This window comes from Crinia signifera, chromosome 2 (assembly GCF_055691185.1).
Source record: "Crinia signifera chromosome 2, ASM5569118v1, whole genome shotgun sequence".
NCBI lineage: Eukaryota > Metazoa > Chordata > Amphibia > Anura > Myobatrachidae > Crinia > Crinia signifera.
This window is the reverse complement of record NC_139218.1, coordinates 210,396,586-210,422,675: the sequence shown is the minus strand read 5'-3', so window position 1 is coordinate 210,422,675 and position 26,090 is coordinate 210,396,586. Positions and strand designations below refer to the sequence as shown.

Here is a 26,090-nt window from a genome sequence, read left to right as displayed (position 1 = left end):
CGACCTTCCTGCCAGTCGACCTAGTGGGGTCGACCTAATGACTGTAGACCTAGAATCATTCTGACGAATGATCCCAACCCATATATAGAAACTCGCAGGGATGAGCGTCACTCCAGCGCTTGTGCAAAATATTTTATTTAGTGTCTAAATGGAGCTCCGGACAGAGGGACGCCGGAGCTCCATAGAAGTGTGAGTATAAATTCTGTTTTTCACATATATGCACTGTATGTCCTGATGACGGGCTGAGGCCCGAAACGCCGTAGACACTAAATAAAATATTTTGCACAAGCCCTGGAGTGACGCTCATCCCTGCGAGTTTCTACATTGGGTATACTTCGGTATACAGGAGAAGGCACCCAGGCAAGTTGCTGTACCCCACCACAGATTGACAGTGAGTGCCGGCCCATTGCAACATATAAAGTTCTGCCAGAGCGTCTGTGACCCAGACACTGTCAGCACAGGCAAGGCACCACTGCAGGGATTTCTGCAAAAATACCAGCATTTCATCTTGGACTCAACTGCCCGAGCAGGAACAGGTGTGTCGGCTCACACTGACATACACCTGGGACACCTGGACAGGCAGCCAAGCACTGACATCTTGTGCCACATTTACAAATGGCCATGGAGGAATCAGTGGAAGCATCAGTTATGTAAATGCTTAAATGTGACAACCAAGATGTTCTGAGTTTCTCAGACAGTGACGCAAGTCAAATTCTCTATACGGAAGCCATTTTTGATCTGAGCACGCACGGCATGGGGGAGGATTTATATAAAGATCTACTGCACCTTAAAAAGAAAGAAATTGACTTTTTGCTCCATGGCATGACACTTTCAGAGTACCATAGAAACAAGCAGATCCCACGTGGTTTCAGAGTCCATAACACACCAACAATTGGGCGATTTAATGCAACGTTTTGTTCCTGCTGGATAAGCATATTAAATAAATGCTCGATGGATTTAATTCTTCTGGTGATCGAGGAGTCCACCAGGGAATTGACCATCATCAAAGAAAAAATATCAGCATTTGAAAAACAACATCTGACGACGCTAACTGAGGATCATAGCGAAGATTGGTTGGCAAAGCTGAAAGCACAAACTGATAAATACAAAGCAGACCTGGTAAAATTCAAAAAGGAGAAGCTTACAAAGGTGAAGGCTGATTATGCCCAGCATAGAGTATACAGGTGGCTACATGCGGGCAATCAGAACCCCAGGGCTGGCCCCAATCGCCCCTACAGAAATAAGGAGGGATGTTGAACAACGCGGTCCAGCAAGCACGTCAGCCAGTGATAGTGAGGGGGCACCATCTACCTCATACAATAGACATCGACAGAATGCCCCTTTAGCGGTGAAGACCCGGTCCAGGGAGGCCGGAGGAAGGACAGGCCAAAGCGTCCAACTAGACGTGGGGGACAACACCAGAGGGGGCAAGAACAAAAAGCCCCAAAAGAATTAAAGAACATGATCTTCAATCTTTCTAAAAAGCCACTGACAGCAATTGAAGAGAAAGTGCTGTCATTAGGATTGAGTTTTGTCCCCACCACACCATATAATGGATTCCGTAACAAAGTTGAAAATTATAAATTACAATGTAAACTACGTTTGAAAGAACATTTTGGTAATAAAGACATGTCACAAAATACCATCATGACGCAGAGAACTGAAGATTTAAACAGAAAATTGAAGGTACCCAGCACATATGACCCCTATTCGATTAATCAATCGATTAAAACATTTGCCAGAATGATGGATGTGGCAAGACAAAATGTTAAGAAAACCATACATCAAAATTTGACCAAAGAAGAAAACACAGCACTAAAAAATCTGGGGACACGGAGTGACATAATCATTCGTGCAGCGGATAAGGGGGGAGGGATAGTGGTGCAAGATATTGAACAGTACCGCACAGAGTGTGATCGCTTACTTGGTGACATTAATACGTACCAACTTCTGAAGCAAGATCCAACAGAAAGATACACCAAGGAATTACAAATATTGTTGAATACAGCGGTCCAAAACCACAAATTGACACAAGAACTGGCAAAAAAACTTCTCATTGGCCACCCCCGTACTCCGCTTTTTAACACTATCCCTAAAGTGCACAAGAATGCACTGAATCCCCCGGGCAGACCTATCATCTCTGCCCGGGGATCTCTGAATGAGCCCCTGGCAAAGTTGATAGATCATCATCTTCAGCCATGCATACAGGCCACAGCAACATATCTACAGGATACAACTATGCTTTTGAATAAACTCAAAATGTTTGTGGTACCACCTAAAAAGTTTTTCATGGCAGTAGTGGATGTGTGTAATCTATATACTTGTATTCCTCATGAGCTGGGGATGTTGGCCACGAATGAGCTCATTACAGGGAATGCATATTATGATGGTCCACCCCCAGATGTGTTTATTAAACTCCTAGAGTACACTCTGACACATAATTATTTTTTACATGATGGCAGATATTACAACCAGATGGCCGGATGCGCAATGGGATCTTGCGCCACTCCGGTCTACGCCAATGCGTACATGTGCCAGAGTGAACACAGGATTTTCTTTTCCAGACCAGAGATTTCTGATTGCATCGGGTTTTTTTTTCAAGATATATAGATGATATTTTGCTGTTTTGGTCTGGTAGTGAAGACGGCCTGATTAGGGTGCTGGAGGAACAAAACGCCTCAACAGACCCTATCAAATTTACATATCATATCAGTGCAACTGAAGTACAATTTTTTGATGTCAGAATTCAGATAGAGGATGGCCAGCTAAGCACGACACTTTTTGAAAAAAGTACAGACAGAAACTCACTACTACACAGGGCCAGTGCACATCCAGCAGCTACCATTACGGGACTGCCCTATGCACAATTTCTGCGGGTGTGCAGAATAAATAGCAGCCTCATGGACCGAGACAAACAATTGGAGGAAATGAAGGCTAGGTTCCTGGAGAGAGGGTATTCTAAAAAGGCATTAGAGCAGGCTTTGGCTAAAGCCAAAAAACAGGAAAGAGCGGCATTGTTAACAAAAAAAGTGTCCAAAAACCAACAATCTATGATGCCGTGGGTCACACAATTTACAGACAAGAGTCCACAGTTAGTTCCTAATGTCAAAAAACTGTGGCCCTTGGTGACAACAGACCCCGACCTCAAATGCCTGAAAAATTCAAAATTATTACCCAGCTTCACTAGAGGCCCTAACATAAAAGATATAGGGCCTTATTCTGATCGGTGCGGATATTCCCGAATTCTTACGGTGCGGGCCGCACGCAACGCTGTGCGGCAGCGTGCGGGCATCGTCCGTAGAAACGCCCACGTGTCCTCCGCATTCGGACGGACTCACTCTTTAAGAACAGGGCGTGTGTACGGACGACATACAAACCGTGCGTGTGCGGGGGAAACGTACAGATTCTTGCACGGTCTTCCCGCACAAGCACGGTCTTACCGCGTGAGAACGTACGGAAAGCTGTCCGTACGCCCCGATGCGGAGTATTTACGCACAATCCAACACTTTTGTACTGAGTACACACAGCGATCACATGACCCACTAAGGCTATTAGGCAACCTCCTGAAAAAGGGATTGTTAGCAATTTCAATCAATTAAATGCTCATCTATACTGACCCACATTCCTACTACATTCATGACACACATTAACCCTTACAGCATGTGACCCTAACATACATCTAGATACACTATGTACATTTTGCTTATTTTAAACATTTTAAACAACTTACACATATACTTTAGCATGTTAGAAAAAAACACTGACAACTTTCAACTTTAAAGAACAATTTATTCATACAGAACGGTAAAAAAAATAACTTCAAATTTCCCCATCAATTATTTTGTCCATTAGGACCAACATTTCCCTCATCAGGCCTCTGACTCTAAGGAGGGCCCCACGGCGACCCTCCTCTGCTTGGGCAGGCTCATCTGTGGAGGAAATTAAAAATGAAAAATGACTAATGATATTCATGCATACATTTAACATAGTCAAACCTACATTTTAAACATGCATTCTGAGAGGTGTGTGTGTGTATATATATATATATATATATATATATATATATATATATATATATATAACTATATATATATACACACATATCTACCTATATATATGAGACATACACCTATACATACATGCATACATACTACATGGAAAGCCTGATTTTGGCCCTCTACCCTTTACTCTGTAGAACACCTCACAGTCATACTGCTCCTTCTCAATCCAAACCCACCCATGACTAAGCTCTGAGAAGCATGCCACGCGCTGCACCAATCACAATTCGGCAAACAAAGTTCAGTGTCTGTTATATGATGGAGCCTGGCTGGGGAGTTACACAACTCTCAGGAATGCTCAGTACATTTGTGCAATCAAGCATGGCTTGGCTGCTGATGGTCTGCTCCAGAAATCATTGTCAGAATGCCAGTTAGGGGAAGCTGCAGCACTAACCCACTACCATGCTCAAAAGCATTACTAAGACCAAATACACACACAATTATGGTGAAAAAAATACATGCAGACCGCAGGGGGTGGTTAGCTAGAGGAGGGCCCAGGGGCACTCACCACTTGTTACTCCAGTCTAAGCCACGCCTGGCCATACTCCATTTATGCCATACTGAATCTAGTTTACAAAGATCATTCACCAGTAAACTCTACTCACCTATATGAGCCTACAGATTGTATGCAACCAGCAGGGACATGTAACCCTTACATGAGCAAGTCATCACTTTCTTCCTGGATACAGATTAACTACACAGGTTCAGTGGCACTTCAATTCGACCTGAAAGCCATCCGCACAACCTGTGTCATTAATATGTGTCCAGGATGAAAGGGATGGTTTGGGCACCCTATCTAACCCCAAAGTGTGTCTGTTGCTACCCAATTTGTTGTTTGCCTTTATAGTATTTTCAAACACATTTGAATCAACAGTGCTACATATCAAATAGTGGATGACAAAGGGAAGAACGAATCTTTATGTATACATACCACTTTCGGCCGCCTGCTCCACCACACAGGCCTCCTCATCCTCCCCCTCTTCCTGGGCCTCCTCGGCCGCCACGACCTCCTCCTCGGCTGCCACCTCTGCCTCCACTGGCCACTCAGCCTCCTCCACTCCTTCAATTTCCTCTGCCACCCCTTCCTCATTCTCTTCCTCCTCGGCCATCGCTGGCTCCGCCTCCTCCTGGGCCTGGGGTGCCTCTGCCTCCTCCTGTGCCTGGCCTGCCTCTGCCTCCTCCCGGGCCTGCCTTGCTCGTGCACGTGCTGTGTTTGGGAAAAATGAAAAAAGTGCCAATTAGTGGTAATTTGTATTAAGCCTTATCAACCTATAAATGCAAAGGTTAGAGGTACTGATACTTGTACATGCAAACAGCTCCTCAGTGGCCTTTACAAAACACAGCCTGTAACATGGCAGGTATGCTGTGACATTTGGGCCATTGTAAGCATCACAAGCATTAATCCTCCCCAATAACATATTTTATGACTATTACAGGGTGTCAATCAGGAAGTAGCACTCATATATTGTATGGCATGTTTAACTCATGATCAGGCTGCTGACCTTAGTGGATTAAATAATGTCAGGTAAGCAATCATGTACAAATCCACATTTACTGTTGAAATACTCACATCTAGCAATGCTGGCCCTTATGCTTTGAAGCCTCTCTGGCTCCCTGCGCCGGAGGTCGGACCACCGCCGCTCAAGCTGAGCGATGGTCCGCCGCACATGGGTGCGGGCGTATATCCGCCGGCGGGCCACCGCATAGGCAGAGCGTTTCTGCCTATTCGTGATGAATGGGCCCGCACGACCCAGCCTGGTCTCCATAACGGAGACCAGTGTCTTCAGCTCGGCTGCAGAAAAGGGTGCTGCTCTGCCATAAGCCGCCATCTTAGCAATGGCACAAATCAAACAATCATGTGCTGTCATTGGTTGATCAGAGTGATATTTGGTATTAATTTTATTGTTCATTTGTACACTAACAGCGTGTATGCGCCCGAACAGACGGCTAACCCATTGCATCGCACACCCATCCTAAACAGTGTAAAATAAGATGGAAACACATTATATCTAATCTATAACATTCACCAAACATGGGTCTAAGCAACTGGTGAAATAGTGTGCATCTCTAGACACTTACACCTAACTCCACATGCTGCCATGTGTACACTTACCTTCTACTGGCCCCTACTACAGAGGTGTAATGAAAAGTAGCTAGCATCTAACCTGAATGTGGAGTGCTTTCACATGTGATTTGGATGCTAGCACTGATTACTTGTGGCTAAGTGGTGGACTGGATTGACATATGGAATGAGTAGTGTCAGTTGTACTACATAGCAAACAAGTGCACAGTACAGAAGTACATTGAAATATACATTGCATGTCTGACCTCAGTTGTATTTGGTCATTGGTGTTGGAATCTGCATTTAGCTAATAAATCACACTTACTGAGTTTGCCAGGTTTTTTGTAAATATTTTTCAACACCAAGGGGCGGCCCGTATGCGCCGCACGGTTGACGCTAGCGTACGGGACGCGACCGTACGGGACGCAGGTTGCAGCTGATTAACGCCAATTACAGAAATAGTATTTAAAGTTGGCCTAGAAAGGCAAACAGTTGTTGCAAACATGCCAGGCTCAGAGTCAGAGGAAGACCAGGTGGTGCAGAATCTGTTGTCCCGCATAGAAGCCAACACCACCTATGTGCCCCTCAACCCAGAGCCCACAGATGGCCCATCCACATCAGGCCAATCAGCAGCAGGGCCATCCTTAGCATCAGCAGAATCATTGGGAACACAGCAGGTGGCTTCCCAACAGAGTAGCCAGGCCAGCACTTCAGGTACAGCAACCAGTGGCCGTGGCCGTGGCAGTGCCCGTGCCCGTGGCCGCAGTGGGGCAACAGAGGAACCAACCACAAGAAACATGGCATATGAACCGCGGGAGCTTGACATCCTGGTGACCCGGGCACGTGATTTAATTGAGTGCCCAGCGGTGAAGTTGACACACACAAGGAGATGGAAGATCTGGGAGGAGATAACGGCGGAGATTAATGCAGTGGCTCCACAAGTTCGTCAGACGGAGCACGTTAAGAAGAGGCAAGTACATGTGTGTTACATTTGAGTAGGACAAGTCCAGTAATGTTAACATTCAATATTAGATGGAGTTGGTCAATGGGTGTTCACGTTGCTTGGAGGCACAGACATGTTGGCCATGACATAGAATTGATAGTTATTGGAGGGTGACTGTTTTTGTATCTTCTAAGGGTTGTTTTGAAAAATGAATGTAATGTAAGTTTGTTGTCAGTAGTCACATGTTGTATTATGTTTCAGATTGCAATGGGTGCTACAGCAAACATGAGTAGTTACATGTATTAATATGTACACTTTGATTGCAGGTGGCACGACTTCAAAGGCAACCTCAAGAAGAAATTGACCCAGCGGTGGGAACACAGCCAAACCTCTGGGGCTGGCCCCATGCCATCCAAGCTGGAGCTCACCCCCCTGGAAGAGATGGCCCAGTGCTGTATAGCAGTGGAGGAGATCCGGGGGGTGAGCACTATAGACAGCGAGTCCCCAGCGGAAGTGATGGCTTCTACGCTTGAAGGTAATTATTTGCCAGGCCATAAGTAGATGTTTAACATTTGGCACGGAATGTGTGGTAATAGGTAATTTCTCGTTCAACAGCATCCCCACCGCTTGGTTCAGATTCTCTTGAGGAAGCCGTGGAGTCTGTGCCACCTGGCCCCAGTAGCAGGCCCGTGCAGCAGCCGCCGGGATTGTCCGCGGCTGAATTGTCCATGTGGGGCCGTGTGCTGGATAGTATTGTGCAGCAGGGAGAGTCTGCATTCAAGTGGGTGCGTAGGGCCGAGGAGGTGCTGCAGGGTTTGACCACCAGCCAGCAGAGTATTGCTGAGAGCCTGCAGGCTATGAGTGCCAGCCAGCAAGCGATGAGTACCAGCCATCAAGCTATTGCTGCTAGCCTGCAGGTGCTGGCTGATCAAGCCCTGCGGCAAAATGACCTCCTCCTCCGCCATAATGAACTTATGGTGGAGCTAGTTACCAGCAATAGGGCCCTAATGTCACCCGCTTCGGGTGCATTACCAACACCATCACTCCCTGCTGCCAGAGGGGGAAGAAGATCCACCCCCTCACCAGCATGTGCTCCACATGAGGCACCATCTGACTCTGGCCGTGGACGAGGCCGAAGACCTGCTGCACGTGGCAAGGAGCCTGCCAGGGGCAAACGTGCTCGCAAATGAACTTGTGTCCCCATTAATCTCCACCGTTATGTCTTCCCAAATCTTCCATTGAGCTGTGTGTGTCAGCATCCTGTGTCAACATCCGTGCCCAGGGTCACCACTTTTGCCCGCGGTTCAAATATCATGTTTGGTTCCCCTGTTGCCCTGTTTCGGCTACCATTACTGTGTGCTGTACTTGAAGTGTTGGTGCTGTACTTTTGTTGTGAAGCCACCTGATGTGTTCCTAATGATTCTGCTGTGGCTATTTCTTCTATATTATTTATTTTTTGGCCTGTTATGGTCCCATTTGTTTTGTGTTGTTTTTTAAATTTTTACCAAAGTGTCTTTAATAAATGTTATTTGAGCCCCACAAATGTCTGTATTAATTGATACATGCAGAAGTGCCATGTGTATTAGTATTAATAATATTAAGCTGTGTTGATTATTTGCAGTGTAAAAGTGTGTGACAAGTGCAGCATGTAATGTTCCCTTTAAGCTGCATGCTTCCAATTGTAGCAGTGAGAAGCGTGTAATTAACAAGTAATGGGTAAAGTATGTGATTGTATTGTGTTCAGGTGACATTGGTTGAGGTGCGTCCGTCCTGATTAGGCGTTCCGATTGCCTAGCGCATGACCGAGTGGTGTCCGCAAAGCAAGAGTAACCTGTTGGACACCGCACATTTCTTCCCTTTTTGCTCGCGTGCATTCGGCGTGCTGTCCAAATGCACGCCTACCAAAATGTGTGTGCTCCCCCGTGTCCGCCCATGTTTCCGCCCAGTTTAGCCCACTTTGAAACTACGCCCCTGTGTCATTCCGCATGACGCCCATAACACACCCATATTGGCCGAGTGATTGCGGTGCACATTTCTGTACGGTATTAGTGAGAACAAGTACGGAGACCATGCGTGGCACATGCGCGTAGCGTTCTCCACGCTTGCGCAGACGGCTAAAAAACGAAAGAATTCGGAAAAGTCAGCAACGATCAGAATAAGGCCCATAGTGCTGAGAACAGACATCACAGGCATGTCCAAGACCAAACAGGCACACTTTTTGACACGCAGGGCAGGTTGCTATAGGTGCACCGGATGTGCAACCTGCACATATTTAATACCAGGTGACCGGTTTGCACATCCATTCACAGGCAAGTATTACAGCATCAGACATGCCTTGACTTGCACCTCGCGGTACGTCGTGTATATGTTGTCTTGTCCATGTGGGCTTCACTACGTGGGCAAGACAACTAGTCAATTTAAAGAAAGAATGGCCAACCACCGTACAGCCATAAGGGCAGGGCCGGTGCAAGGCACCGGAGCGCCCCAGGCGAGTCGGGGTGGGGGCGCCCCGGTGCCGGGGGGGTACCTGTCCTGCGGCGCTGTGTATTTAAATCTGGCGGCGGAGGCAGCGGGGGTCCCTGTAGTCCATTAGAAATCACGAGCGCAATCCGCCGGGCTATGCGGAAGCGCTTCTAGTGTGAAAACACTGGCAGCACGCTGATTGGCTGAGATCAGCGTGTGCCGTGCTGCCAGTGTTTTCACACTAGAAGCGCTTCCGCATAGCCCGGCGGATTGCGCTCGTGATTTCTAATGGACTGCAGGGACCCCCGCTGCCTCCGCCGCCAGATTTAAATACACAGCGCCGTAGGACAGGTAACCGGGCGGCACAAAATGCCGCCCTCCAGTGGCCGGCGCCCTAGGCAAATGCCTAGATTTGCCTAGTCGTGGCGCCGGCCCTGCATAAGGGCAGCACTACAAACAGGGGTAAGTGAACAAGCAGTGGCGAGACACTTTGCCACAGCTCGACATAGTATGGCCAATTTGAGATACCGCATGATTGACCACGTCCCAGTATTGAACAGGGGTGGTGATCGTGATAAACTGTTACTGAGATTAGAGTGTAGGTGGATCTACACATTAAACACATTAAGTCCTAATGGGCTCAATGAGGCGTTAAACATGGGATGTTTTCTATAAATAAATAATCTTCGGCCATAAATTAACAAAAAAGGCGGCATATGGTACAACATTTATATACATAGGTGAACAACTGATTTTTCCTTGTCCAATAATAAGGGACGTTTGTATACAGATTAGAACAGATTAATAATAGTAAAAATGAATCAAATAGTAAATAAAATACATGTACCCTAACTGTAAGTTTTTAATCACTATATGTTTGTTAATAATGTATTGTCTATATGTTTTTCACAAATATCCATGCACATGCCACCAAGTAACATCTGGTGGCTACAGTAAGACATGGTCTTAAGTTATATTTTTTTAAAAAGCACATATATAGGATAAAAATGCACAAGCACTTTAATGCCACAGCTGTCATGAGTAGCAGAGGTGGTAGTAATATCAAATGAGCACGAGTGATAGAGTTTTAACATATTGTTGTTTTCTTGTTGCCAGTACTTGCGGCGTCTCAGTCCGGCTTCTACACACTGGCATGACGTCATCCCCGCCGGAAGTCCCAGCGGTGAGACGGAGGTGCGGTGGGAGGGAACGGACAGAGGGACGCCGGAGCTCCATAGAAGTGTGAGTATAAATTCTGTTTTTCACATATATGCACTGTATGTCCTGATGACGGGCTGAGGCCCGAAACGCCGTAGACACTAAATAAAATATTTTGCACAAGCCCTGGAGTGACGCTCATCCCTGCGAGTTTCTACATTGGGTATACTTCGGTATACAGGAGAAGGCACCCAGGCAAGTTGCTGTACCCCACCACAGATTGACAGTGAGTGCCGGCCCATTGCAACATATATATATATATATATATATATATATATATATATATAGGGCATGTAAAAAGAACAGCCCATGACTGTCATCGAGCTCAAGCAAGGTACACATCACCTGTATGTAGCAAACAGCAGTGTCACGACATGAGTTCAATAAAGCATGTGCAAAAATCAACAAAGCGCACGACGGGGCATCACAAGTGAACCTCAACACACGGCGGTGTTAGAGGACTCAGATAAACAACAAAAATATTCAGCAAGAAAATTAATAAAAGTGAGAAAAGCCAAAAAAAAAATAAGAAACAATAGTGAAGACATTGAAACTTAGAGAAAGCATCCCATTTTAAAGTCTTCATTCAGGCCTAGCGGGGCTTGACAGTTCAGTCTAAATATCCAGGCAAGTTCCCTTTGGAGGAGCATCCTTTCACTATCCCCTCCAACCTTAAGTGGGGGACTGTGGTCCAGGATAGTACATTTCAGATCCTGGACTTTATGGGATTTTTCAGGAAAATGTCTGGCATTGTCAGGTGCGGACTTTATACGTACATATACACATATTGTATGCACAAAAAAATTAGCAGTCAATGGTTATATTAAAAGCATACTTATAATTAATTGCTTCAATTAATCAATTATAACCGGGTACAGGTCCAGGTACTTGTGTACTTTCACGGCTCCCATCGCATGCCAAATGTAGTGGCATGCGATGGCATTTTTGCATATTTTAAGCATTTTTACAAAATCGCGTGCGATTTTTAACAGAAATGCATCCAAATGCATTGAAATTAGTATCAAACATGTTCAATGGCCCCCAAATTTCATTTTTGAGGCTGTACCACCCCCACTATCAACGCAAACCCGAAGCGTGGCGAGCGGCGGCGGTATGCGTCCTACGATCTTTTGGGCTCGGTAACTAGCGCTTCCCGTGCCGCCGCGCGCATAGCGCTAGTTATTTGCTATTCACTACAGGGACCCTGGCCGGCCGCAGCCAGCTTTATACACATGACGGCGCCGCAGGTACCCCTACGGCACGGACACCCCTGACCGCCCCAGCACTGCAGGGATGCCGGGGCAGCAATTTTTTTACACCGTTCGCTGGGGGTGAGGGGCGAACTGCCGCCCTCCAGGTGCCGGCGCCCTAGGCAAATGCCTAGAGCTGCCTAGTGGTGGCGCCGGCCCTGCGTTTTACCGATGTATAGCTTAGCACAGGGACAGCAAATGTAGTACAACACATGTGTACTGGTACATGTGAGTTCATATCTTATGGGAATTTTTTTAACACTCTGTGGGTGTAAAAAGTGATCCCCTGTTTCAAGGTATGGTGGTACAGCCCAGGCATTTGCATATTACTGTTTTTTTTTTTAAGAAAGTGCTCATTTAGTTTTTGTTTCAGAGATTATATGTCTTTATGGACAAGTATGTCCCTCAGATTCCTCCCTCTCCTGTAACATGGCAGCAACCATTTGTCTTTTAATAATGTTAAACCTGGGTCATTTTGTATAATCGCCTAGTGTTTTTTTTGCTGTTTTAACCAGGGTGTCACTGGTTGTGGTGTAGGAATTTACCCATACTACACAATCATTTACATTACGTTTATTGTTGGTTATGGGACCGTTTTTGGGAGCCTGTAATGCTTTACTCATGGCTGCTTGCATTACTGAATTGGAGTAACTTCTCTGTAAGAATTTAATTCTCATGTTTTACATTTGAATTTTCTCATCTGCAGGGTCTGTGCACATCCTATGTACTCGCAAGAACTGCGAATACGGGAGATCTTTTTTCAATGATGTTGGGTGGAAGCTAGCTGCTGCCAACAGTTTATTGCAATCCGTTGGTTTAGTAAACAGAGAAGTTGTTATTTTGTTGTCTTTCTTAATAACTACTTGGTGGAGTGAGACAAGGCAATTGCAGATCATCTAAATAATTACTTTTGCTCCGTATTCACTATAGAAGGAGAAGGGAAGGGACCACAGTTAAGTTGCAAGGACATTCACAAAAATAAGGTAGATGGAAATACATGTACTAGGGAGAAAGTCCTAATAGAACTTTCAAGACTGAAAGTGGATAAATCTATGGGGACAGATGGAGTGCATCCAAGGATACTAAAATAATTAAAACATGTTTTGGTAGCGCCATTAACAGATTTATTCAATCAGTCACTAGATACAGGTGCAGTTCCAGAGGACTGGAGAAGAGCAAATGTAGTTCCACTGCACAAAAGCAGAAGCAAAGAAGAAGCAAGTAACTACAGACCAGTGAGCCTTACATCAGTAGTAGGGAAATTAATGGAAACACTATTAAAAGAAAGAATAGTGGAATATCTTAAATTAAACAATTTACAGGATCCAAAACAGCATGGTTTTACTGCAGGGAGATCATGCCAAACAAGTCTCATTGACTTTTTTGACTCTGTGACCAAAATACTAGATGAAGGGGGGCTGTAGATGTGCCATATCTAGACTTTAGTAAGGCATTTGACACTGTCCCACATCGCAGGCTGCTAAATAAACTTGAAAGTGTGGGATTGGATTGTAAAACAATTAAATGGATAAGAACCTGGTTGCAGGATAGGAAACAGACAGTTGTAGTAAATGGAGTGCATTCTATGGAGGGACATGTTACCAGTGGAGTACCCCAGGGATCTTTACTTGGACCAGTGATCTTTAATATCTTTGTTAGTGACATTGCAAATGGTATTGAAGGGAAAGTATGCATTTCTGCAGATGACACAAAGATATTCAAAAGAGTAGACACACCACTCCGCTACAGGCAGGTCTTAGGAAAATACAACACATCCGCCGAGGCCAGGAGAGAGCAAGGGGACAGCCTAACTAAACCCCAGAACCGGGGAACTCCCAGAAACCCCAGGGAGCAATACTGCTCAATAGGTGACACAAAATGGCAACAATGCTTGTGAGATGTTATATAAAGAAATGGCAACAATGCTTGTGAGATGTTATATAAAGAAATGGCAACAATGCTTGTGAGATGTTATATAAAGAAATGGCAACAATGCCCAGAAGGTGATATCATAAAATAGCAACAATGCTGGTGAGATATTATAAAGAGAAATGGTAATAATGCTGACTGAGAAGCCCAATACAAAATGATGCCAAACAGCAGGAGGAGAAACACAGGGTAACCCCTGACTTATCTGGGAAGATGACAGTGTCCCAGACAAGCCTCTGCAGACTTCTGAGGACGATGAGTCTCACAGCTGGGCACACCGGCAGAACTCCATACACGGCAGGACAAAACTAGGCAAGGCAGGGCAGGCGGAGAATAACAAGGGAACTTCCGACAGGGACCAGGACCAGGAACACGAACGTAGCAAACAGCTGACAGAACGCTATAACCGGCGTCAGTGAGAGAAAGACGCCGGCTTATATTTGAAATAGCCGCCCCCTGTGGTGACATCACTTCCTTGTACGCTCTGCATAGTCTTTCCCCAGCAGGAGCGGTCGGAGCGGAAGTTCGGGGTGTTGCCTAGCAACATCCCCGAAGCTTCCTGATGACGCGCGTCGGAAGATGGCCGCCGTCCTAGCAGCGCAGATGCTGCCGAGGGACCTGGACGGCGGCGACGCCAGGTACGGCGCCTAACAGGAGGAAAGAGATCTAGGAGTCACTATTTCAAGTGACTTAAAGGCAGGAAAGCAATGTAGCAAAGCAATGAGGAAGGCTAGTCAGATGCTTGGTTCCATAGGGAGAGGAATCAGTAGCAGAAAAAAAGACGTAATAATGCCACTCTATAGGTCATTGGTATGGCCTCATCTGGAATACTGTGTCCAGTTCTGGAGACCATATCTTCAGAAGGATATAAATACATTAGAGAGTGTACAAAGAAGGGCAACTAAAATGGTGCATGGCCTAAGGCTAAGACAGTAGAACAATTTAAACATGCTTGGGATAGGCATATGAATATCCTTACAAAGAAATAAGGATTAAAAAGGGTTGAGATTACCTGAAGGGTAAAAAAAAGGGGCAGACTAGATGCGCCAAATGGTTCTTATCTGCCGTCAAATTCTATGTTTCTACATCATGGTAATGTACATAGTTAAAGTCTGCTTCAAAGGTCTGCTTCTCCCCTGGAGAATTCACAGCAGATACCCTTTGAGCTGTATTTTGTATGCAGGCCTTCTGCGGCAGGCTGTTTCGGTTGGAGGTCAGACGTGCAAGCAGGTCTGATCTCTGAGGGCCTTATTTTGGTTCACTCTTTCTGACAAAATCCTTCTTAGATGGACAAAACCATGTGCACTGCAGGGGGGGCAGATGTAACATGTGCAGATAGAATTAGATTTGGGTGAGTTATTTTGTTTCTGTGCAGGGAAAATACTGGCTGCTCTATTTTTACACTGCAATATAGATCTCACTTTGAAGTAAAAACCCCCACCCAAATCTAATTATATCTGCACAAGTTACATCTGCCCCACCTGCAGTGCACATGGTTTTGTCCATCTAAGAAGGATTTTGTCAGAAAGAGTGAACTAAAATAAGGCCCTGAATCCGATCCAATGTGCTCGGGATTGTGCATCAAACCAAAAGTTAAACACCTGCAATTTGGCCATTTTTTACCTGATTTCTTGTTCCTATTCATAGGAATTAGGTGACACGTTTATTTGGTAAACTAAATATTGGGTTTGGAGGTGCCAATGTTCTTGCTGGCACAGGACACCAAAATGTCTAGTTACAGCTCTATGGGTAAGGATTGCTATGGGTATGGGTTGATAAGAGTTGCTGGCTGCTAGTGTGTAATGGGTGCTGTGCTGAGATAGTGGTTCTGGGTCAGAGGCAGAACTAGCAGCGGTGTTAGTGGGCATCACCAAGATAAAGGTACAGTAAGTCTAAGTAATGGAAAGTGATGAAAATGCAGTGATGTGGAAGGCAGGAAAGTATGCAAGCTAGGGATATAGGTCCTTATTCAGATCTGATTGCACTACAAATTTGTTCTTAAAATGGGCAAAACCATGTGCACTGCAGGTGGGGCAGATGTAACATGTGCAGAGAGAGTTAGATTTGGGTGAGGTATTTTGATTCTGTGCAGGGTAAATACTGGCTGCATTATTTTTACACTGCAATTTAGATTTCAGTTAAACACACCCCACCGAAATGAAACTCTCTCTGCACATGTTACATCTGCCCCACCTGCAGTGCACATAGTTTTGCCCAATTTGAGAACAAATTAGTACTGCGATCAGATCTGAATAAGGGCTATACAGTATTAAAACTAGAATAGATAAATATCCATGCACTGAGGGTTAAGTGAGAAATATGCAATTGAACATTGAGATAGTGAGTGGGGGAGTAAGAAACAGAGAGAAAAATAAGCTTTGTTTAACAGGCTGGCTATGGCAGCTGCAGCAGCTGACATGTTATGACAGTTTGGAGTGGAAACTGCATCCAGATTTAATAGATTTCAGTGAAGCACCTTCCAGACTGGTGTCCAAAGGCTGCATTTCTAGTCTGTCAGATGTGACGGCCTCCTGATGCATCTATTCACTGAATGATCAGCCTAGAAACAGGCAAGGGAGGCTGGAGAGGAAACAATATGACAGGGAGGTGAGGAGACTACAGAGTGATGGGGAGGAAAAGAAGCAGAGGGAATGTGAGAGACAGAATCTGAGTAAGAGGATAGAGGGAAGAATGAGAAAATCACTATGAAAGATTAATTAAAAGAGAAAAGTTAAAGGTACTGTAAATCTCAGGGAATAAATAAACAATAATGGTCTTCATATAGTTCATAAGATTGATACATTCTGAGTTTTGTAATATTTTAAAGAAAGATGTACAATATAGAAAAATATCATCCCTAAAAAGTTACAGGATCGACTACATTGCTTTTATCAAGTCAGTACTGTATGTGTCTGATTTAGATAACAAGACTAATCAAAAAACTGGTGCATCATTGTACGCTGCAGATATATCATACATCCCAACTGTCCAGATTACAGCAGGACAGTTCCACTATTTGGACACTATCCCACTGTCACACCCGCGGTTTGCTGTGTCTCACAGGCCCTTATTCTGGTCGGTGCGGATATATCCGCGTGCGTTCGGCCCGCCGATGTTTTGTGTCTGCGCATGTGCAGAGGCGTCTCTGCGCATGTGCAAGCGGGGCGTACGGCCGAATCCCCCATGATATGTGAACACTCCGAACAGGGGGTGGAGAGGGGCGTGAAGGGCTATTTGGGCTCATTACCATATGCATACGCCCCGCGTTTCATGGGCGTTCCCATGCAAACGCTGGGCGTACGTATGGTAATGCGGCCGTGACGCACGTGTAGGGGGCGGACATATGACATCGCCGGATGTCAGCTGCCCGCCCAGATCCCTGCTTTTGCACGGAGAAATGTCTGCGACCATCGAATGATGGGGGAGGTTCCCTTAAATGGAGGAGGCGTATTCCGTGAAAAATACACGTGCGGTCCGTTCGGCCAGCTTCTTACCTCGTACGGACGGAGTTGGCGATCCGTATGGAAGGCGGGGTTTCGCACGCACGGTCCTAGCCGCATAATCGGATCCGGCCGCACCGATCAGAATAAGGCCCACAGTTGGGAGGTCAGTTCGGAGAGCCCGTGATCATCGCTGCTCAACAAAGCAGTCACTGATCACTGAACAGATGTCATGCACATGCTTCCTTAAGTGCCTCCTCTCTGAGAGAAGCAGGGAGACTCTCTGCGTCTCTTCTGGGGGGGAAGAGGTGGAGCTTGCTATCATTAAACTTAACCCCCATTCCTGTAAATGCCTTGATTCACGGCTCTTCTGGCAGGGGGTGGTACTAAATTACGCTATTTGCATATTTTTACCCCGCCCCCTCCCCTGCCTTTATATGACATAAGTTGTCCCCCCTTTCAGTGTGTACTCCAAAACAGTTATTAGTGCAGCTGGGAACCTTGTCAGCTATCGGTGTAGGAGGTTGCTTTCGCAAAATGTGGAGAAGATGATGTTCATCAAAATAAATTAGAAATACTGTACGTCCAGGTAAAACAGCAATAGCCTCCACAAAGTACAGAGGGACCTGTGATGGTGGATTTAATCAGGGACATATTAATGCTTTGTGAGGATGTGGATGTACACACTGATGTGGTGAGGAATCGAAGGTTAAGGATAAGGAGGACAACTTACTTCTGTAGAGTCAGCTTGTACAAGGAAAGATAGATGAATTGCTTTTTTTGTGGGGGTCCAAACAAACTAATAATTTCAGCCACAGTCATGTGCCAGACCATGTCTCTGAAATGTTTGGTTTGTTAAAGTGTGCATTTCCTATCTATACAACATAAGGGTGGGTGGGAGGGCCCAAGAACAATTCCATCTTGCACCTCTACTATTTGCGTTACAGATGGAGCTACTCTCATCGGAGCAGCTCCTGGCTCGGTAAGCACCAATCCGTGCCACGGGATGTGGCGCGCAAGCATAGGAGATGCGTGTGCACCCCATTCCCTGCAATGGATGAGTGAGCGTGCGAGAGGCACCAGCAACGATGAGAAAGGCTGCACCTGTATGTGCCCTTTGGGCCTAGTTTTTAAAACTGCTATCCTGTCTGCCACTGCAGTGCCACTCCTAGATGGGCCATGTGTTTGTGATGCCCACTTGTGGTGCTTAGCTTATTCATCTAGCTACCTCAGAGCAACCTTTTGGTCTAAAAACAATATGTGAGGTGTGAGGTGTTCAGAATAGAATGCAAATAAGGTGAAATGAATGTTATTGAGGTTAATATTACTGCAGGGGAAAAAACAAATACTGTGATTTTAGCTGTATTCATAATAAAATAAAAAATACAGATTCAAAACCAAAACCCGAAAGGGTGGTTTTGGCAATACTAATCCAGATCCAAAACATGAAGGGATATCCAGATCCAAAACAAAAACAAAAACCACAAACATTTTCTGGTGCACATCTCTAGTAAAAATATGTCCTGTGCCTTGACTCCATTTTATGTAGTATTTGGAAGCCAACAGCTTCTCTCCTTAAAGTATTTCAACACTACAAGCTGTATGCATTTAAAAAATGGATAGCCATTCCAAGTCTACAATCTAGGGACAGAGTCTGTTTATCCACATGTAATCTTCACCTCCGAGTACAATTCAGTATTTTCCAGGTCAGCACTTTCACTTATGCCAGTTTCCTCCATATCTTAAGATTCTTAATTCCTTACCTTCTGAATCTCTTATTGCTGAATAGATTATATTTATCCAGTAAAGGTTCTCCAAGAAACCATGGATTAGATAGCATGATACACTTTGTATAACCCTGCACCCTGCAACTCCGGTCATGTCTTGCCAAGCCTGTCAGCATCTAGAGTGCCCTTTGAAAAAAAAAAAGGGTTAAAACACACAATTTCAGAAACCTTCTGAGGAAACCACCACTACAGTTTAGCAGAGAAACGCGTAAAGGTGCATATTCTAGCGGTCTTGTGTAAAGTACCAGCACTGCATGCTTTATTGCTGACAGGCATTCACGCACCCTGGTATCTGCAAAAAGGAAGGCAGCCAGCTGACTTCACAGCTTCTGGTTTGCGGTGCAATTCAGCATTGGGCTCCCTTGGAAGCTGCAACTGTACACAAGCATCTTCTATCACAGCGCAAGTTGCCCCTTGTCGCGAGTCCTGGCAGACTCATTCCAGATATTCTAAAGTTACTGCTTGGCTATCAATTTACCACAGTGTGCTTAACACTGGCTACTGACTGATTTGTATACTGTGTTTCTTCCATCGGCTACTGAGAGGTCATTGCAAACAACTGCCTACAGATTCTTCATATTCTGCATATTTAACATATATCCATTTGTGGACACTTAAATTGGAGGTATAGCATAGCATATGAGGGGGCAAAAATTTCCCTTAGAATGAACTGCTGGTTAATTAATTACTAATAAATTAATTTTCGGGACCAAAAATCTTCTAAAGTTTATTTAATAATTATGTATTTGACAGGATCTGCTGCTGAATATTATTAATTGTACAATTGTTTCAATAAATAAGAATTAGGGATATGCAACGGCCACTTTTTGTATTTTCGGTCTGGATCTCTAGCCGTATTTTGGATCTGGATGTGTTTTGAAATACCACCCTTCCATGTTCTGGGTTTGTGTTTCGGATCTGGATTTTTTGGGAGAAAACCATAAAAACTACAAAATTTGCAAAATTTGGCTAATTGTTTTTTGCTCCTACGCGATTATAAACCTCAATAACATTAATTTCCACTCATTTCCAGTCTATTATGAACACCTCACAATATTGCTTTTAGGCCAATAGGTTGCACCGAAGTAGATGGATGACTATGCACAGCGACACAAATTGGCGGCACAAACACTGGACTGGACACTTAATAACATAGTAACATAGTAATTAAGGTTGAAAAAATATGTTAGTCCATCGAGTTTAAAGTATTGGACTTGTAACTAATGACTTATGTAAGTCATATCTATAGGATTTTTCTATTCTTCCAACATAAAAGGGCAGCTCCCCAGAAACGATATGGATGATTTTGCCCCCCCCCCCAAGGAATTATGTGACTCACTTGGCTCACCCCAGAAATTATATGACATGCTTGGCGCAACCCAAGAAATTAAATGACACACTTGGCTCAGCCCTGAAATTAAATGACACATGCCATTTATTAGCCCCCAGTCCTTAGTAGTGCCCCATAATAGTACCCTTTTAGCGTTTCCCCCTTAGTAGTTGATCCCCATAGTAGTTTCTCCCTTAGTCGCCTTCCCCCATAGTAGTTTTTACCTTAGGAGCTGTCCCCCATAGTAGTTTCCCCCTTATTAGTTGTCCTCCACAGTATACTAGTTTCCCCCATAGTATTTGTCCCCCGTAGGTGTCCCCCACTGTAGCCGCCCCCTATCAGCTCCTCTCAGCCTCCATTACAGTCGCTTGTAGCAGACAGCATGGGACACGTCTGTGCTGTCTGCAATCAAGTGCGGGAATGAAGATGGCACTGATGACCGGGACTTATATAGAGTCTGGGTCTTGTGAGAATCCGACAGCAGGAAGATGACGTTTGGCTTAGCTTTCGACTAGGAATATTGGTTGGAACAAAAGTAAGCCGTTCGGAAAAGCCTCAGATCAGGTAAGTTCGAATGTGTCTCGCTCATTCTTAATATTAATTTATTATGGTAATTAGCACTCCCTTTTCTATTTATTTTATTATTCCTTTTAAACAAGGAACTGCTTTCACAATTTACTACAAACAGTTCAACAGTGTGCTAGTAGCTAGTTCCATTGTTTCCTGCAATCTGCATCAATTGTGCTTCTGGTACTTAGTAGCAGTACTGTATATTACTGTATATTCTTGAGGTATGCTTCAGTTATGCACCAGTTTCTGCAACTATATATATATATATATATATATATATATATATATATATTCTATAGGAATAAACAAGAGCGCTCCATAGTGCAATACAGTATATAACAGATAGAAGAGTTTTATTTAAAATGATTTTCCAAGTAAAGGCAAGTGCAACGCGTTTCGTAGTCACATACTTCGTCAAAGGGCCCTCGTGTATGTGACTACGAAACGTGTTGGGGCGTGGCCTGGCATTGCAGTCTGCCCACCTGATGTACCTGATGCACCAGTGTTTCCGAGTATAACCGCTCCAACATTAAGTGTGTCTCCCTGCACTTGCCTTTACTTGGAAAATCATTTTAAATAAAACTCTTCTATCTGTTATATATTGCACTATGGTATAGTGCACTATATATATATATATATATATATATATTTTTTTTTTTTTTTTTTTTTATTGGATAGTGGCTTTTGTCTATAATTTATCTATTATTTATAGATAAGCTAGACTACAGGACACCTTTAGGATATATTTATGCATATGCAATAGTTTTAACTATTTATTTTTATTTCTTAGCTAGCATTGAATAAATAAATAGTTTCAGGAAATTTGTGTTTGCTATTCTGCATAAAGATTCAGCTAATGGGGAACTTTGTCCCTCAAATATCCTTTTCCAGGTTCTATTTTCCCTTATTTTCGGACCTTTTTGATTAGCAGAATAAAGAATGTCTAATTTATGTGACTCTTGAGGGTAGATTTACTAAGGAGCGGTTTGTCAAAGTGATCGATCATTTGCGTATTTGACTGATGGTCTTAAAACAGCCTGCTTAGCATTCATTCCTATTGCTGTTTTAAATCCATCAGTAAAAGCCATCAATGATTGGCGGCTTTAACAAACTGCTTCTTAGTAAATCTACCCCTAGCACTCAATTCCCAACTGAAGGAGTATTAGCAACTGGACAGAGGGGGTTGTGGGTTCTGCACTCAAATAGTTCACTTTCTGCCCTATATTATCGGGCTCTAACCGCTATTTTAATTTTGTGTAGCGGGGGTGCTATCCTGACCAAGTGAGGGTCAGTGATCAAAAAAAGGGGGAGGGGAGAAGAAAGGCAGTTGTTTATGGATGCACTCCTGATCCTCAAGGATCAATAATTTGTTACGATAGATTATTTTTTTCAGATAAAACCGTGGGGGTTCCTATTGTCTTTATTAAATCGGTATTTTGACAAGGAATTACCCACAAATTTGCAAAATGAGAAGTTAAAATATCCCAACAAACATACATACACAAAGTGAAGAAGAATAAAGATTGGTGCTGGAAAGAATTTTTAAAACGTGTAGGCAGATTCTAATAGGATGATGTTAATTTTATAATATTTGGGTGACATTCCCTTATGACGTGTGTGTTGCGTTATTCTACGTCACACCGTTTATATAGATAGGGTCGCTTTTGTATTTGCCCTAAATTCAATTTAGGGTATATGTGCGTTTTTCAGATAGTTGTGCTGGTATTGCTTTTATGATTTTATTCATACAGTTTTCATGAATTGATTATTCATGTGTGTTGGCCAGAGTTTTTGCGGCTCTATGTCACATTCTATTATGAGTATATACTCTCTCCTATGGATTGTGTGATTTGGCCGTAGGTTCAGCTCTATGTCACACTTATATTTCAAGGTATATATTTGGTTCTCCACAGAATACTATTGATAGTCTTGTGTGTGATTTGGCCACAAGTTTGGCTCTATGTCACACTTATTTACAAGATACTAAGGAAGTTCTATCACATATACATGTTTAGTTGTTTTATCAAACTTGGGTGATGGGTTATGTGTGTGATATGGCCTTGAATTTGGCTCTATGTCACACTGAGTTTTAATTCTATATGGTGATTTTGGCCGCAGGTTCAGCTCTATGTCACACTTGTTTTTAAAGTATATGTTTTTGTTCCTCAAGGAATGCTATTAATATTCCTGTGTGTGATTTGGCCACGAATTTGGCACTATGTCATATAGTATTCTGTGGAGAACCAAATATATACCTTGAAATATAAGTGTGACATAGAGCTGAACCTACGGCCAAATCACACAATCCATAGGAGAGAGTATATACTCATAATAGAATGTGACATAGAGCCGCAAAAACTCTGGCCAACACACATGAATAATCAATTCATGAAAACTGTATGAATAAAATCATAAAAGCAATACCAGCACAACTATCTGAAAAACGCACATATACCCTAAATTGAATTTAGGGCAAATACAAAAGCGACCCTATCTATATAAACGGTGTGACGTAGAATAACGCAACACACACGTCATAAGGGAATATCACCCAAATATTATAAAATGAACATCATCCTATTAGAATCTGCCTACACGTTTTAAAAATTCGGTACTCTTTACCTAGATGGGCGCCAGCGATTGAAATCGCGGGCGTCGGGGGTAAAAATCGCGGTCATCGCGGTCATCGCGGGCATCGCGGGTAAATCGGGATGCCCGCGATGACCGCGATGACCGCGATTTTCCCATAGGGAACAATGTTAAAAAGGCTGATTGACCGCGATTTTACTGTTAAATGGCTCAATGGACCCGATTTGGCCATAGGAATCAATGTTAAATGGGCCACAGAGCCCAAATAGGCACAATTAACCCTTAAATGTCCCCCCCAATTTTTAACGCCACCCCACGATCCACGCCAACCCGAAGCGTGGCGAGCGCAGCGAGCCCGCGAGGGGCGGCGGTACGCGTCCTCCGACCTTTTCATGCCCTACTATCCACTAGGGCGTGGAGTGAGAATAGAATAGTGTGGCGAGCGCAGCGAGCCACCGAGCCCGAAGCGTGGCGAGCGCAGCGGATACCTTCACAGGTAGACGCGTCCCCTCGCGGGCTTCACAGGTGTCGGCGTCGCCACGGACACCTGTGAAGCCCGCGAGGGGACGCGTATAACTGTGAAGGTATCCGCGTCCCCTCGCGGGGCTCGCTGCGCTCGCCACGCTTCGGGCTCGGTGGCTCGCTGCGCTCGCCACACTATTCTATTCTCACTCCACGCCCTAGTGGATAGTAGGGCATGAAAAGGTCGGAGGACGCGTACCGCCGCCCCTCGCGGGCTCGCTGTGCTCGCCACGCTACGGGTTGGCGTGGATCGTGGGGTGGCGTTAAAAATTTGGGGGGACATTTAAGGGTTAATGGGCTCTGTGGCCCATTTAACATTGATTCCTATGGCCAAATCGGGTCCATTGAGCCATTTAACAGTAAAATCGGGTCCATCGCGCCTTTTAACATTGATTCCTATGGTAAATCGGGAGCATCGCGTCGCGGGCATCGCGGGTACATTTATGGCCGGCCGCGACGCGACCGACACGATTTCCATGTTTAACATGGGTTTCAATGGGAAATCGCGGGCATCGCGTCGGTCGCGTCGCGGCCAGACATAAATGTACCCGCGATGACCGCGACGGGCGCCCAACTAAGTAAAGAGTACCAAAAATTCTTTCCAGCACCAATCTTTATTCTTCTTCACTTTGTGTATGTATGTTTGTTGGGATATTTTAACTTCTCATTTTGCAAATTTGTGGGTAATTCCTTGTCAAAATACCGATTTAATAAAGACAATAGGAACCCCCACGGTTTTATCTGAAAAAAATAATCTATCGTAACAAATTATTGATCCTTGAGGATCAGGAGTGCATCCATAAACAACTGCCTTTCTTCTCCCCTCCCCCTTTTTTTGATGAAGGAGTATTAGTCCTGAAACCTTCTCTATGGCATACGTCATTGCCTACTCAAAAGTTGGCTCGATTGACCTACAGTAATTTAACATTCTTATGTCATTGTCTTGTCATCATCATTGTGTCATCATTACTGCTTCAGTTCTCCATCTGCTGTTTACGTAAATAAGTTATAAGTTGAGTATTTTGACCAGAGTATTCCTCAGAGGCATGTTTCTCCACCCATTTCATTATTATTTATCCTTTTATTACATCAATAGTTACTTTATTCTCTTTTACATACTGTTTACTTAAACAGTGCACTGTTTACCTTGAAAATGGGGAGCACATACCCCACATACCCCAAAACGTCGGTAATAAAGCCTCTTGCCGGGTGACTCGGCGGGTGGGGTGTCTAGTGGATCTCTGGAAATTTGGTGAAAGAGAGTGGGAGCTGTCTCCTTTAAGACACACCGCTCGGGCCGCACGGAGAAGCTGGCACTAGCCTGCTTGCCTGTCTCCTGGGCTGCAGTGCCTGTATAGAGCAGATCCTATGCTGGGCTTGGCAGGTACCTATCCTCTACATTTTCTGGAACCTGCAAGGTGGAAATAAACTTCGGTGCAGTGGTGACCCTTGCTGCACATTGGATTACACTTGAGACACACCGTGGAGTGCGTGAGTGGAGAATACTATTTCCAGATCCTCTGCACAGATATTTAACTTTTTATCCTTGATTATACTCCTTGGATTATTCCCACTGTTTATTCACATGGAGAAAAAAGAAGACTCCTTCTGGGGGCACTCTTAAGAAATTTACATGTACCTTTCACTTTCAGCGCACGTCCAGAGGACGAGACTAAATGAGTCTCGAAACGTTGACGACCACTGCTATGTTTTGATTTATACACCATAAAAATTCTTCAAAACGTTTACAAAGTCGTCTGAGTGCCGCCTCCTTTTCTGGGTTAACCCCATAACCCTGGATTGTGGTGAGTATTTCACTATCCAGGAAGGCACCGGTACGCATTTACCCAGCCATAACAGGAGTGCCGAACAACCCATTGACTGTATATATATATATATATATATATATAATAAACTGTATATATATAT

General features: G+C 44.3%; 1 long non-coding RNA gene across 1 annotated transcript; it reads right to left on the bottom strand.

Annotated features, from left to right (window-relative positions):
* Positions 1 to 3,763: 3,763 nt before the first annotated feature.
* Positions 3,764 to 5,460, bottom strand: LOC146058965 (uncharacterized). The gene is made up of 2 exons (XR_014470064.1): positions 4,990 to 5,460; positions 3,764 to 3,929 (listed from the first exon to the last, which is right to left on the bottom strand). It is a non-coding gene; the product is annotated as an uncharacterized LOC146058965 (long non-coding RNA).
* Between the last annotated feature and the right edge of the window lie 20,630 nt (positions 5,461 to 26,090).